Genomic DNA, 12,500 nt, shown 5'->3' on the forward strand with positions numbered 1-12,500 from the left:
AAAAAAAAAAAAAAAAAAAAAAAAAAAAAAAAAAAAAAAAAGAGGAGGAGGAGGAGGAAGAAAAAGAAGGAGAAGAAAAAGGAGGAGCTAGATCCATGATGAGATGATTAAAGAACTTCAGAAATATAACTTTCCCCTTCTTCTTTCCCTTTCTCTCTTCTTCCCTTAAATAATATTGAACAGCATTTAATGTTTAATATATGCTGCCAACTGACAAGCATCAAGGAGAGTGCTTATAAAGTAGGTAGTCATTAGGGCTGGAGTTGTAGCTCAGTGGTAGAGCGCTTGCCTCGTACATGTGAGGCACTGTGTTCGATTCCCAGCCCCACATATAAATAAGCAAATAAAATAAAGGTCCATCAACAACTAAAAAAAATATTTTAAAAAAATTTTTAAAAAGAAGGTAATCATTGTTTCAATATTGGGGTAACACTAGACTGTATAACAAATAAACCCCTAAACCTCAGTATCTTAACACAGTAGGTTACTTTTAATTCCTGTATAGTCCAAAATATGTGTCTGTGAGCAGTGGGAGAATGCTTGCTCTCCGTGATTCAGGGGTCAGACTTCCTCACTTAAGTGGCTCCACCAGTTCAACATGAAGAGAGCAGGTTGTGTCCTAATCCCTTTCAGGCTGCACCCTTCTCTGAGCTACTCCAGTTATGTGGAGCACCAGGTTGCCTGGGCTGTTCCATTTTGAGTACAAGGGCTAAGGCAGAATGATCTGGCACCTTGTCTGTGCAAGTGGATAACCACTAGATGTTGGACATGCAGAACTTCCCAAGAACAACCACCCCCTGCACAGCAATAGCATAAGACACAGACTGATACACAACTTATTCATGCTAATAAAAATGATCACCTAATGAACTTAGCTAAATCAGGGGCACGTGGCTTAGACACATGGACTCATCAAGACCCCGCCTGAGTAACCAGGCATGTGAGCTTATCAGAAACACCAGACCAACAAATGATGCAGCCAACTCTCCAGACACATAGAAAAGGAGGAACAGTAAGTCCCTATGGCACAAGGACCCTTACCCATCACCTTATTATGGTCCACTTGGTGTACAGGTCAACACCTCTTCCCTGGAGATTTACCAGGTGACAGACTTCCTCCTGTCCTTGGGCTTTGGCTCAGCATGCATCCTCCTTGCCATTAGATGCTGCTCACTTCAAAATCAACCGAACTCTTCAACTGACATGCGATAAGTGACCTGTCATTCCAGGAGGTGACCACTTGCAGGGACTCTGCTTTTTTTTTACTGCCTCTTTAAATCCTGTGGCCTCCTTAAGCCTGCCTTAGCCTTTCTGTAGCCTAGGTACCATTGGGTGAAGTGTGATTTGAGTGTTACGGATATTAGTAACTAAGACTGGAATGGATAAAGAACTCCTTGCCATGGTCACAACCTGCCAAGTGAAACCAGGAGTACTCGGGGAAGTAAAGCTGAGAAATGATGCAGCCGTTGACATTGTGGGCAAATGCCGACCTGCTGGTGTACGTCAATGGGCTAGCTCACTCATGACAGGGAATATCCAAAGTGTCTGCAAAAGACACAAGGAGAAAGCACTGGAGGACCCAGCACAGGAGCTTTTCATAGACCTAACTGGGGTATCAACCATCACTCTCACATCCAAGTGCAGGGGCAAGTCAGAGCGGGAGAGATTTGATGGGTCAGAGACAAGCAGGCCAGAGGAGGCCTCATGGTTTAGGTGAAAAAAAAAATCAAATTCTCATTCATTTATTTATTCAACAAGTAATTATATAGTGCCTTCTCTTCTAAGCAGTGTTTAGGAACAGGGGACACTATGATGAACAAAAGAGATGAATTCCTTCCTTCATGGAACTAATGGGAAGGTTTAAAACACCCAGTAGTATTTTAATGGTACCAATCTAAAATTCTATTTCTTATGCCATTAAGAAAATATTGCACTTGTCAGGCACTGTAATCCCAGTGGCTCAGGAGGCTGAGGCAGGAGCATCACAAGTTCAAAGCCAGCCTCAGCAATTTACTGAGGCCCTAAACAACTCAGTGAGACCCTGTCTCTAAATAAAATATTTTTAAAAAGGGCTGGGGATGTGGCTCAGTGGTTGAGTGTCCCTGGGTTTAATACCTAATACCAAAAAATTAATGTATGAATTAATTGATTAATTAATGTGTGTTTGTGTGCACGCTTCCTTATGTGCACATGTATACATTGCACTTAGACATAAGGAAACACATATGAAATATTTATGGTAGGATTTTTTTAAAAGAAAAAAATTGGAACCAAATGTACCATCAGTAGGAAAAAAAATGGATAGATAAGTTATTGTATATTTATTCAATAGAATACTATAAAATAGCTAAACTGGAAAAACCTAAGCTATAACTGCCAAAATGAATAAAACTCAAAAAATTGCATAAAAAACAATTTTTTTATATTTTAATTTTTTTGTTTTTACCTTGATTCTCCTACTCTCTCCACATGTATGTATAAACACCTATATCTGATCCTTAAAAAAAAAAAAAAAACAATTTTAAGGGAAGAATGAGAAAAGAAAATTCATTGGCTTTATGCCAATGTGTTTTCTGTCCCTTAAAAAAAAATAGGATGATCACTGGTAAACCAGAGCTTCATTTAAGTAAATTTTAAAAACATGAAAAACATGAAGCAATAGAGGGAAATGGTTTGGGAAGGGATGCTCCAGGGGCCTTGGGTATTTCTATAAACTACTATTTCTCTTAGAAAATTTTGGGGAAAAACATCAAAGAAATTAAAAGAAAAATTTGAAGCAAGTGAGATCTGGACAAAACCGAATGTTAAGTACATGGGTGTTCAATATATCATCTATTTTATTTTTGGAATGTTTTTGGTAGCTTCTTTGACGAGATTCATTTCCTGCTGGCCTCCTCCCATACCACCTCACCCCTCACAAACATCCTGCTCATCCTCTGACTAATCCTTGGTTATTGGTCCTGACCAAGGGAGACATTTTCTCTTCTTGGCTCTTTCTGCACCTGAGGTGGGGCAGAAAAGCTGCTGGTGGGAAGGACAGAGGAGTTAAGCACAGGCACTGGGCTTCCAGGTGGGGAGGGAGAATAAGTAGAGATAGGTTCACAGCAGCTTACCTTACCTATCTTTGCAAAGGCTGCCAGCAAGATGATCTTTGGTGGGCTGGGGCTGGGGCTCAGTGGTAGAGCACTTGCCTTGCATGTGTGAGGCACCAGGTTTGATTCTCAGCACTACGTATAAATAAATAAAATAAAGATCTATCAACAACTAAGGGAAAAACTATTTTTAAAAAAAGATCTTTGGCACATTTGTCATTAGGAATCCAGTTTCCTGGACCCTTCTTTACCTCTTTTAACATAGGAGGACTCATTATTTTTATTATGTCCCAAAGAATTCAACAAACTCACACTTTTGTGACTTTGGGGGTGCAATGTACATACAAGGACTTCAAAGTATCTGCCTTTTCTTTGGGAAGATGCCAAACCTTTTTGAGTCACCTTGGTCCAACAGTCTAATTCTTGTATCAACAAAAAGCATTTTTAACCACACAAGTGTGGCTGTCTGATTTCTATCATATATCTGTGTTCTCTAAAGAGCTAAAGTTTCTCCTTGAGCAGAGGACAACCCTAACACAGCCAGGGGACCTGAGGTAAACGTGCAAGCCAGCATCAATTTCCTAGTTCCTGCTCCAGTTCTGGGCTTACAGACCTAGAAAAGTCAAGGTGAGCTTTGGATTAAGGTGCTTCTCAGTAGCATGGTCTCCTCATAGGTCATATTTGCTCTTGCTTGTACCTTAAGTGTTTCCCAATTCATTACAAATTTCTTTATTTCCTTACCTCACTCCTCATTTTATAAGAAACTTGGCATTCTCTATTAAATCACTGTGTCCTAGTATCCTCTTTTGTGGAATAGGGAGCATTTTCCCATTGTCTTTCAAGAGAAAAGTGTGTGTGTATGTATGAATGTGTGTGTGTGTGTGTGTGTGTTAGGACAGGGATTATTCTTTGGTGGGATTTTTCCTCTGCCTCCTTGGCACCAGTTCCAGAAGAATCAAGCATCTTCATTTATTCTCAACACCTGCCACAGTTGTTCCCACACTTCCCAGACCCACTTAATATGACTTAATATTCCTAGACCTTAACACTTGGCCTATGATTTCTTTCTGCTTGGATTCCAGTAACTAGCCCCCATGTTGAGAACCTGCCCAATAGTCTTATTACTGTAAGACTGTGACCTCCTAACCAATTACCTTTTGGGGGGACTGTCCCCAATGTAACTATGTGGCTTGACCCCTGGCTCCAGGCTGGTCATGTCCTAGCTGAACTTCGCCTGTGTTAAGGTCTAGAGGAAGTGTATACACAATTCTCAGGAGGGATCGACATGAGCAGACCCTCCACCGATAATCAAGGACAACCAGGCTGGACTCCTTTTCCCTAATCACACTCAATTCTGTATCCAAGCACCTGTCCCTCCTCATTCCGTCTTATTTCTAAGTCCTGGGAGACTCCATGAACCCACCCCAGCTTTGTGGGCTCAATTCTTGATCTTCTTCAGTCATTATTGAGATTTTCAGCAACTGGTCTTCTCCCACCTGGATTTGAAAATCTGTTCCCTCCTGATGTCATTGGATTCCTTCCCCAACTGGACTCTTTATTTAGCCTTATTAACAGCCAGCCTATGGCCCATTTCTCAAACTTTGGGTTTAGGTAGCAAAGCACAGCTAGAATATATAAAATATAATTCCAAGGAATATATTTTAACCAAACCAATCTCAGTTCTTGACATTTGCTTTTATAAGTTCCTGTTTGTTTTGTTTTATTTTGGTTTTGGTACCAGGGATTGAACCCAGGGACACTCAGCCACTGAGCCACATCCAGAGCCCTATTTTGCATTTTATTTAGAGATAGAGTCTCACTGAATTGCTTGGCGCCTCACCATTGCTGAGGCTGGCTTTGAACTCACAATCCTCCTGTCTCAGCCTCCTGGAGCAGCTGGGATTCCAGGTTTCTCTTCCAGTTTGCATTTATTTTTTTTCCTTCTACCCTCACTTCTACCTAAGGACCTTGCCAATGGAAAGGCTGAAGCTGGGCAAATTGTGGGTGACAAATGTTCCCCTCCATATCCCCTATTACCTTTATCTATTTTTATACAACTTCTCTCTTCCTTTGTTGTAGTATCAGAGGAAAAGATTTCCCTATTCCTCTGGAGTTACTTCGCCCACCTCTGCTCTGAACGTCTTTATGTCTGAGCCGAGAGCCTACTCCCGTAGCTATTATTTTTGGTTAGCACTTTGTGCCCCTCCCCACTCCAGCAAATGCATAAGTTGCTGCACTGTGCAGGGTTCAGGGATGCATGAAATATGGCCCCTGCCCACAATCTAACAGGGCAAGACTGTAATATGCTCTTCACCTCGCTAGATTATAAATCAGCATGGCACGGTGACAAATAGTTCTGCAGGCCTTCACGGGAAGGAACAATTATTCTAATTGGGAATTTTTATTTCCTCTACTGTGCCTGAGCCAACTTCCCCATTCCGGAAGCAGAATGAATGAAAAAAAAGGCTTAAATGCATGCAAACACACTCATTTATTTTCTTTCATTCTTTTCTTTCTTTCTCCCTGCCTCCCTTTCTTCCTTCCTTCCTTCCTTTTTTTCTTTCTTTCTGTCTCCCTTCCTCCCCCTCCCCCTCTCCTCCTCCTCCTCCTTCTCTTCTCTCTCTCTCTCTCTCTCTCTCTCTCTCTCTCTCTCTCTCACCAGAAACTGAACTCAGGGGCACTCAATCTATTCTTCCATTTGGAAAGGGTTATTGAGCCCCTACTGTGTGCCTGCATTGTGTGGGGTGTTGAAGAGTGCTTAACTGAAGATGTGGTTTCATCCCAGGAAGCCGAGAAGTCTACCTGGACTAGGAACAATGGAATCAAGAACTGAAGGATAATCTGGTTAGCAAGGCAAAGATGGGAAGGGGGGAAGGGCTGGCCACTGCAGAGCCTCTATGGGAGAGAAAGCCTGATAAGGACAGGGCCTGGCAGGAGGCCATTGAGGGAGCAGGTGCCACAGAAGGCTGGGGAATGTGCATGTAAGGGTCCAGTGCCAGAGAGGAGGGTCTCATGGACCAGCTTGAGAAGCGTCTGTTCAGTCTTAGAACCATGGAACCACTGAAGGTCTTAATGTGGAGGGAGGGCATAGCCAGATGCAGAGTAAATGAGCCCTGCACCTGTGGTATAGGGAGCAGTATGGAAGGGTTTGAATCAACCCTGGTGAATTTTCAGAAGCAGTGGGCTTAGAATTGGAGCCATTAGTTCTAAGCCCAAAGATCTTGAGCAAACACCCTTTTCTCCCTGAAGTTCTGATTCTTCCTCAGGACACCAAGACGGTTGAGAGAGAATGTATATGTCTTGCTCTTATTCCATGGAAAGTTTTCAGCCCCTTTGCTTAATCCCATATCTTTTCCATTTTTTTTTCCTAAGCCATTATTTCTCTCACAGGTGGAGATGTGGTGATGGGCACAGATGCCAGAGCCCACCACCATTTTTGTGGTTAGTTCTTCTTCTACTCAGAGGGGACATACAGGCATATGTCAAAGGCCCAGGAGTGATGGAGTCACATATTAAGAACTCTTTATTCTTTCTAACTTGCAAATTGGAGTCCTCAAAGACTAACTTAGCAGAGCTGACATGACTCCTTGACCTACATTATCAGTAGCACGCTCCTGAGCTAAGAATGAATGCAGTCTCCGTCACTAATGGATTGGCTTGTTTGAACAAAGGCGTTAGGTGTCCTAAGTCCTGGCTAAATCAGACCTTCAGCTTCCTCTAAGGTACTGACTGGCAAGGAATTTTAATTGCTCCTTTTCTTCCCTTGTAATGATTGCTTTTTATTAATGTGTTTTATTAATGTGTCAATTAGCAGGTTAGGTTAGTAGAGGCTGGGTGCAGGGATGGGATTCCAATGCAGGGGGTTTGGCTTCAGAATATGGATTTTGCCATGGCACTCTGCAGGCTCAGGGGCCAAGGAGGCTTTCACCTTTTTTCTGAAGAGAAAATAAAAACATCTTGCTGGGCACTGTAGCGCATTCCTATAATTCCAGCTACTGGGGTGGCTGAGGAGGGAAGATTGCAAATTCAAGTCCAGCCTGGACAATGTCAAAATAAAATATAAAAAGGGCTAGGGATGTAGTTCAGTGATAGAGCACCCCAGGGTTTAGTCCCCAGTACCACAAAAAGAAAAAAGTGAAAGAAAAACATCTTCACCATCACCTTTTCTCATAGATCTTAGAGGTACATGTTGTCTTAGGAGCACAGGATGCTCACCCACATATATGAATTAGGTTCGAGGGATTTCTCACCTCCTGCTTATGTGCAGGACCGAAATAAGGGGAGATAGTCTCCTCTTTCCTCCTTGGAGAATATCTCCTCCTTTTGGACCTGTTCTAGGCTGAATTATGTCCTCCACTAGTTCTTAGATTAATATCCTAACCCATACTTCAAAATGTGACTGTACTAGGAAAAGAGCCCTTTAATGAGGAAGTCCAGGTAAATGGAGGTAATTAGAAAGTGTCAATCAAATATGACTGTTGTCCTTCTAAGAGATGAGGGTACATACAACACACATTCTGAGGAGAGGCCCTACCAGGGCTCAGCAAGAAATCAAACCTGCCAACGCCTTGATCCTGGACTTCTAGTCTCCAGAACGATAAGAAAATAAACTCGTGTTGCTTAAGCCACCCAGGCTGCGATACTTTGTTATGACAGCCCCAGAAAAACACAGAACCTAATATAGCTCTACTAAATTTATGCAAAATGAAAAAGCCTGATTAAAGTTTCCTTGCTTCCCTGCTCATATTGAATAAATGTGACTCGAACAGTGACAGTTTTCTCTGTTTTGTGAAATGAGGCTGCCTACAGATTCATAAGCAAATCGTATCTCTACATCTTTCAAGTCGACATATCACAGTTCTCACGTTCCTTGGCCCTGCTGATGATTTGAAGCCTGCTTCTCTCTTCTCATTTGTCTTCCACGCTATACAAGCTAACGCTTTGGCAGTTAAATTGCTTGGAGTACATAAAGTATTAATTCAGCAGCTGAGCACCTTTCCTATTTTACCCATATATCTTTGCAAGCTAAATGGTTTTCACCGGGCCTAAGGCCGTAAACCATTTCTCCAGGAATCTGACTTTCAAAGGCGTGGGCTTTAAAAGGGAAGACAAAGTACACCCTGCCCTCATAAAAGGATCCCATAAAAATGTCTCTAGCTGCTCTTACATTCCAGGACTCTATGGCCTGCAGGAGAGGGTGGGGCCCTGTCTCTTTGAGGTTGGCTCCATTGTCCTACCAGACACGCTGGCATTCAGGTTCATTTCAATTCCAGATGGCAGCCATCAAGCCTGGCCTCACCCTGACTGCCACTTCTGGCACAGGCTTCAGAAGAATGAATTCGAAGTTGTCCACCTGGTTCAGTCTTTGGACGTACATATACTGCTTGCTTCTAGGTTTGGGCAAACCAAGCCAGCTGCATAAGCAAAGGAAAGAAAAGGAATTTGCATGAGGTTTCACTTTTTAAAATACTGAATCAGAAGCCATTCAATGGAAAACTTGGAGGTGAGCAGACATCACCTGACAGCAGAAGTTTCAGACCAGGAAGCCCACCTGGCCAGTGTATTGGGACCTAGGACAGCACGAGAGGTTAGATCTTTTGTAGCACAGGAACCCTGGAGTCCTTGTTCTACTGTGTTCCTGTCCTTAGGGAGGAGAGGGCTGGTTCTCTGCTGTGTTCATGCACATCATTCCACACATCCCTACTGAGTGTCCACCTGTACCAGGTATTTTGTAAGGTGCTAGAGAAGCCATGAACAGACAGCTTGGTTTCTGCCCTTACGCTCCACTGTAAAGCTGTGAAGGAAGCAAAGGTTGAATGTTCTTCTCCTCACGAGCTGCAGTTCCCTCCTCCCTCCCTCTGTCCTTTCCTTCCTGCATTCCTTTGTTCCCTGCGCACTCCAACTCTAGAGGTTTGCATCCCAGGAAGAAGTCTGCAGGAACAGAATGGTGCTTATGCCAGGGTGCGAATCCCTAATGCTGGAATTTTATCCTGTGACTAAGAGATATTGTGTGAAAAATGAGTATTATGTGGTCCCTGTGATTCAGGGATCCTGAATTCCTTGCTTATGATAAAAATCTGTACTATGGCTGGGCGTGGTGGTGCATGCCTGTAATTGCAATGGCTTGGGAGGCTGAGGCAGGAGGATCATGAGTTCAATGTCTGCCTCAGCAACTGAATGAAGCCCTAAGCAACTTGGCGAGGACCCTGTCTCAAAAGGCGGGGGTTGGGGGGGTACAGCTGAGAATGTGTTTCAGTGGTTACAGTGGTTAAGCATCCCAGGGTTCAATTTCTAATACCAAAAAAAAAAGTACTGTACTATGCACTAGTACTGCGGCAGCCTGGAGGCTGCCCCAGAGCACAGAGAACTGCAGAGCTAGAGACCGACCTCCACGCCTGCAAATCAGCCGGGGATTATGTCATTAGCAAATCAGAAGCTGAGTGGCACTGCATTTCTGGCCTGGGCTCTTAAGTACCTTGTCCACTCAAGCACCTAGCTTAGTTGCTGCTTCCTGGGGAGATTTATGTCCCCATATTCACAGGAATAAGAGTCCTGCTGGCAGTGAGCCCCTGGGAGGCAGTGAGGTTTGCAAAGGCTGGCTAACAAATGTAATTGCTGGCAGCTGTTAGTCCCAGGGCTGCCAAAGATTTAACCCTTCACTCTCCAGATATTATGTAGGTAAAGACTACTACCAATCTGATTCAAGATAAGGGTTCACTTTAGACTCATACTTGAGAGTTCGGTCCCTATAATTAGCATTTGTTTCTATTATAGGACTAACCAATGATTTCACTTGTCAAGACTTGAATGATAGTAAAAACATCAGATTAAATACTGTTATCAACATTGATACTATTTCTTCGAAAAATTTTTTTAAACTTTTAACAAAAATCATCAGCTCTTACTGGAAAGATTAGCATCTGGAAATTTATTTTGTAATCTAGCATTGCATCAAAATTGGAAGGAAAAAAAAAAAGAGTTTTTGCTTGCCTTGAGGTTATACTGTACTTGGACATTTCAAGAGGCCAAACAAAACCATAAGGGCACAGTGCCAAGACTGAGCAGGAAGGAGTAGGCATGGCCAGTTCTGAGCCTGATGTTGTCTAGATGCATGGTCCTGAGAACTTACCTATTTTTTGAATGAATAAGTGATGGCCATCAATTCCTTAATGCTAAAATAATGCATAATTCAGAATCCCCATCAAGTCGAAAGTGTAAAATCTAGTAACTTCCTCTTTACAATGTTCTATTATCTCCTACTGGGTGATCCCAGTAAGAGTTTGCCCACACTAAGTTGTAATCAGTTTCAACTCTCCTTAGTAACCATCTCTTAGGAACAGAACATAAAGGATCATGTTGCTTGTGGTCAAAAACAAGATTTAAAGGACACAACATGAGAATCTAGCAATGATTAATTTCATGCAAGCAATTAACTCACTGGGAATAAAAATACCTACCTACAGGTTATTAAGAGGATAAGATGAGATCAGGTGTATAAAGCATTTTGTACGGTCCTGGCACTTAGGAGGCACCCCAAAATGCTAGCAGTCCCTCCCAACACCAGCGGATGTTTGATTGAATCAGATGACTGGATTCTTGCACTTTCTTCCATTTCTAGATATCCTTCCGCATTTAATAGAGAAGATGTTACTGATGTAGGGATTATTACTTTTCTCTCATTCTGTAAGGAGACCTCATCGTTGCCAGAACATTAGTTTTCTAATCACCTGGGTGAACATCTGCAAAAGTCAGTCCTAGAAAACAGCTACCAAGAACAGCTGTGTTCAAGTGCTGCTCTGTGCTGTCGCTTAGAAATGCTGCTGTGTTTCCAGGGAAGAGGTGTGGCCCTGTGTGGCCTCTGTCCTCTCCACTCCCTTCACACTCCAAGTGAATTCAAACTAAGAGACACACCAGAGGAAGAGCCTGGTCCTTTGGTCAACGTTTTCCATACCCTGTGACTCTTTTAGCTTTGTATCATCTCGTCCTTGCAATTTTCTCCCTACCACCTAGCTGAAGTAGTCTAGACTCCTTATTATAGCCTCAAGGCCTGTTGCAGTTTGGATTTTGTTTTCCCTAAAAGTCTCATCTCCTCTTGGAACATGCATAAACCTTTACATTTGTCTCTATAACTTTCCCTATCTCTCCACCAAACTCTTATTATCCTCATAGAATCTCTTCTGTGAAGCTTTATTGTACCACGATGCAAAGTTCTCATAGTAATTTTATAATTCTTTCAATCTCACAGTACTTTTCACATTTTATTTTCATTATTAGATTTCTTTTTTTTAAATGTCTTTGTCCTCACCAAAGTAAATCCTGGAGACTAAGATCTGGGCATTGAAGGTTTTAGTGACTAGATAATGACTAATAAATAACAGTAAATATAGTGAAAAAAGATCAGAAGGTAATTTAGATTCATTTAATGTCTGCTACATGTTAGGGACTAGACTCGATGCATTCTAGAATCTAATTGATATAATCTTATTTAATCAGTTCAACAACCAGGTGCAGATTAACCCATTTACAAATTAATAAATGGGTTTAAGACTAGAATGACTCCTTTAGGCTAATTAAAGATGAGCTTACATTTGAATCCTATCTGATGCTCCAAAGCCCAGGCCCTTAGCCCTACCAGGCTGGCTTAGAGAAGAGAAATGAGATAATCAAAGATACAGCTGGCATTAGTAAGTAGCATGGATTTAGAAGGAAGGAAAAGCAGCCAGGAGACTGGTGCAGTAATTAATTCAGTTGTGAGGTAATGAGGGCCTAAATAAGAGTAATAAATAGAGATGCATCAATAAAAAGTGATAGATATTGATGAAGAGGAGCAAAATGGGGAAATAATGCAAATGGCAAGCAGGGTCAGAGGTCATCCATGCAGCATAGCACCAAGCTTGCTTCTGGCTGTGGTTGCACCTGAGTCAGCGGGTGGCTTTGAGGCCTCTGTGGTAGGAGCAGAGCACTGTCCTGAGGCTGGATCCCCTGAAGCAGCTGCTGTGGGCCCTGCTGTTGGAAATTCTGCCTGCAGCATGTTGAACAACAAGCCAAAGGACCAAGGTCCTACAGAAAAATCCAAAGTGGTTAATGCCTTTTATAGATTTGAAACAATATGTGGTCAATCCACCTTGTCCCTAACTTCGAACCTGCAGGTGACCTGCAAACACAACAGGCTGGATCCCAACCTGTTGGGTTCTTTCCTAGCCAGAATCCAAAAAGCCCAGAAGGAACAATGGCAGTTCCTGCAAGCACCCCAGGCCCACAAAAACACTGCCAGATGAGCGTTGCCTGTGAGCTGTTTGTTTGAGTATCACAGAACATGGAAATTTTTGACCTTGAACTACCACCAACACTGTTTCAAATCTGTTTACATAGCATGATTCCACACATGTGGATTTTTACCACAGCTGT

The 12,500-nt window shown here is 42.5% G+C and overlaps 1 protein-coding gene across 3 annotated transcripts in view; it reads left to right on the plus strand.

The window, feature by feature from the left end:
• Psd3 (pleckstrin and Sec7 domain containing 3) overlaps positions 1 to 12,500 on the plus strand; it is a 567,268-nt gene that overhangs the window by 134,386 nt on the left and 420,382 nt on the right. The window lies entirely within an intron of this gene.

The sequence above is a fragment of the Marmota marmota genome, unplaced genomic scaffold (genome assembly GCF_001458135.2).
Source record: "Marmota marmota marmota unplaced genomic scaffold, marMar, whole genome shotgun sequence".
NCBI lineage: Eukaryota > Metazoa > Chordata > Mammalia > Rodentia > Sciuridae > Marmota > Marmota marmota.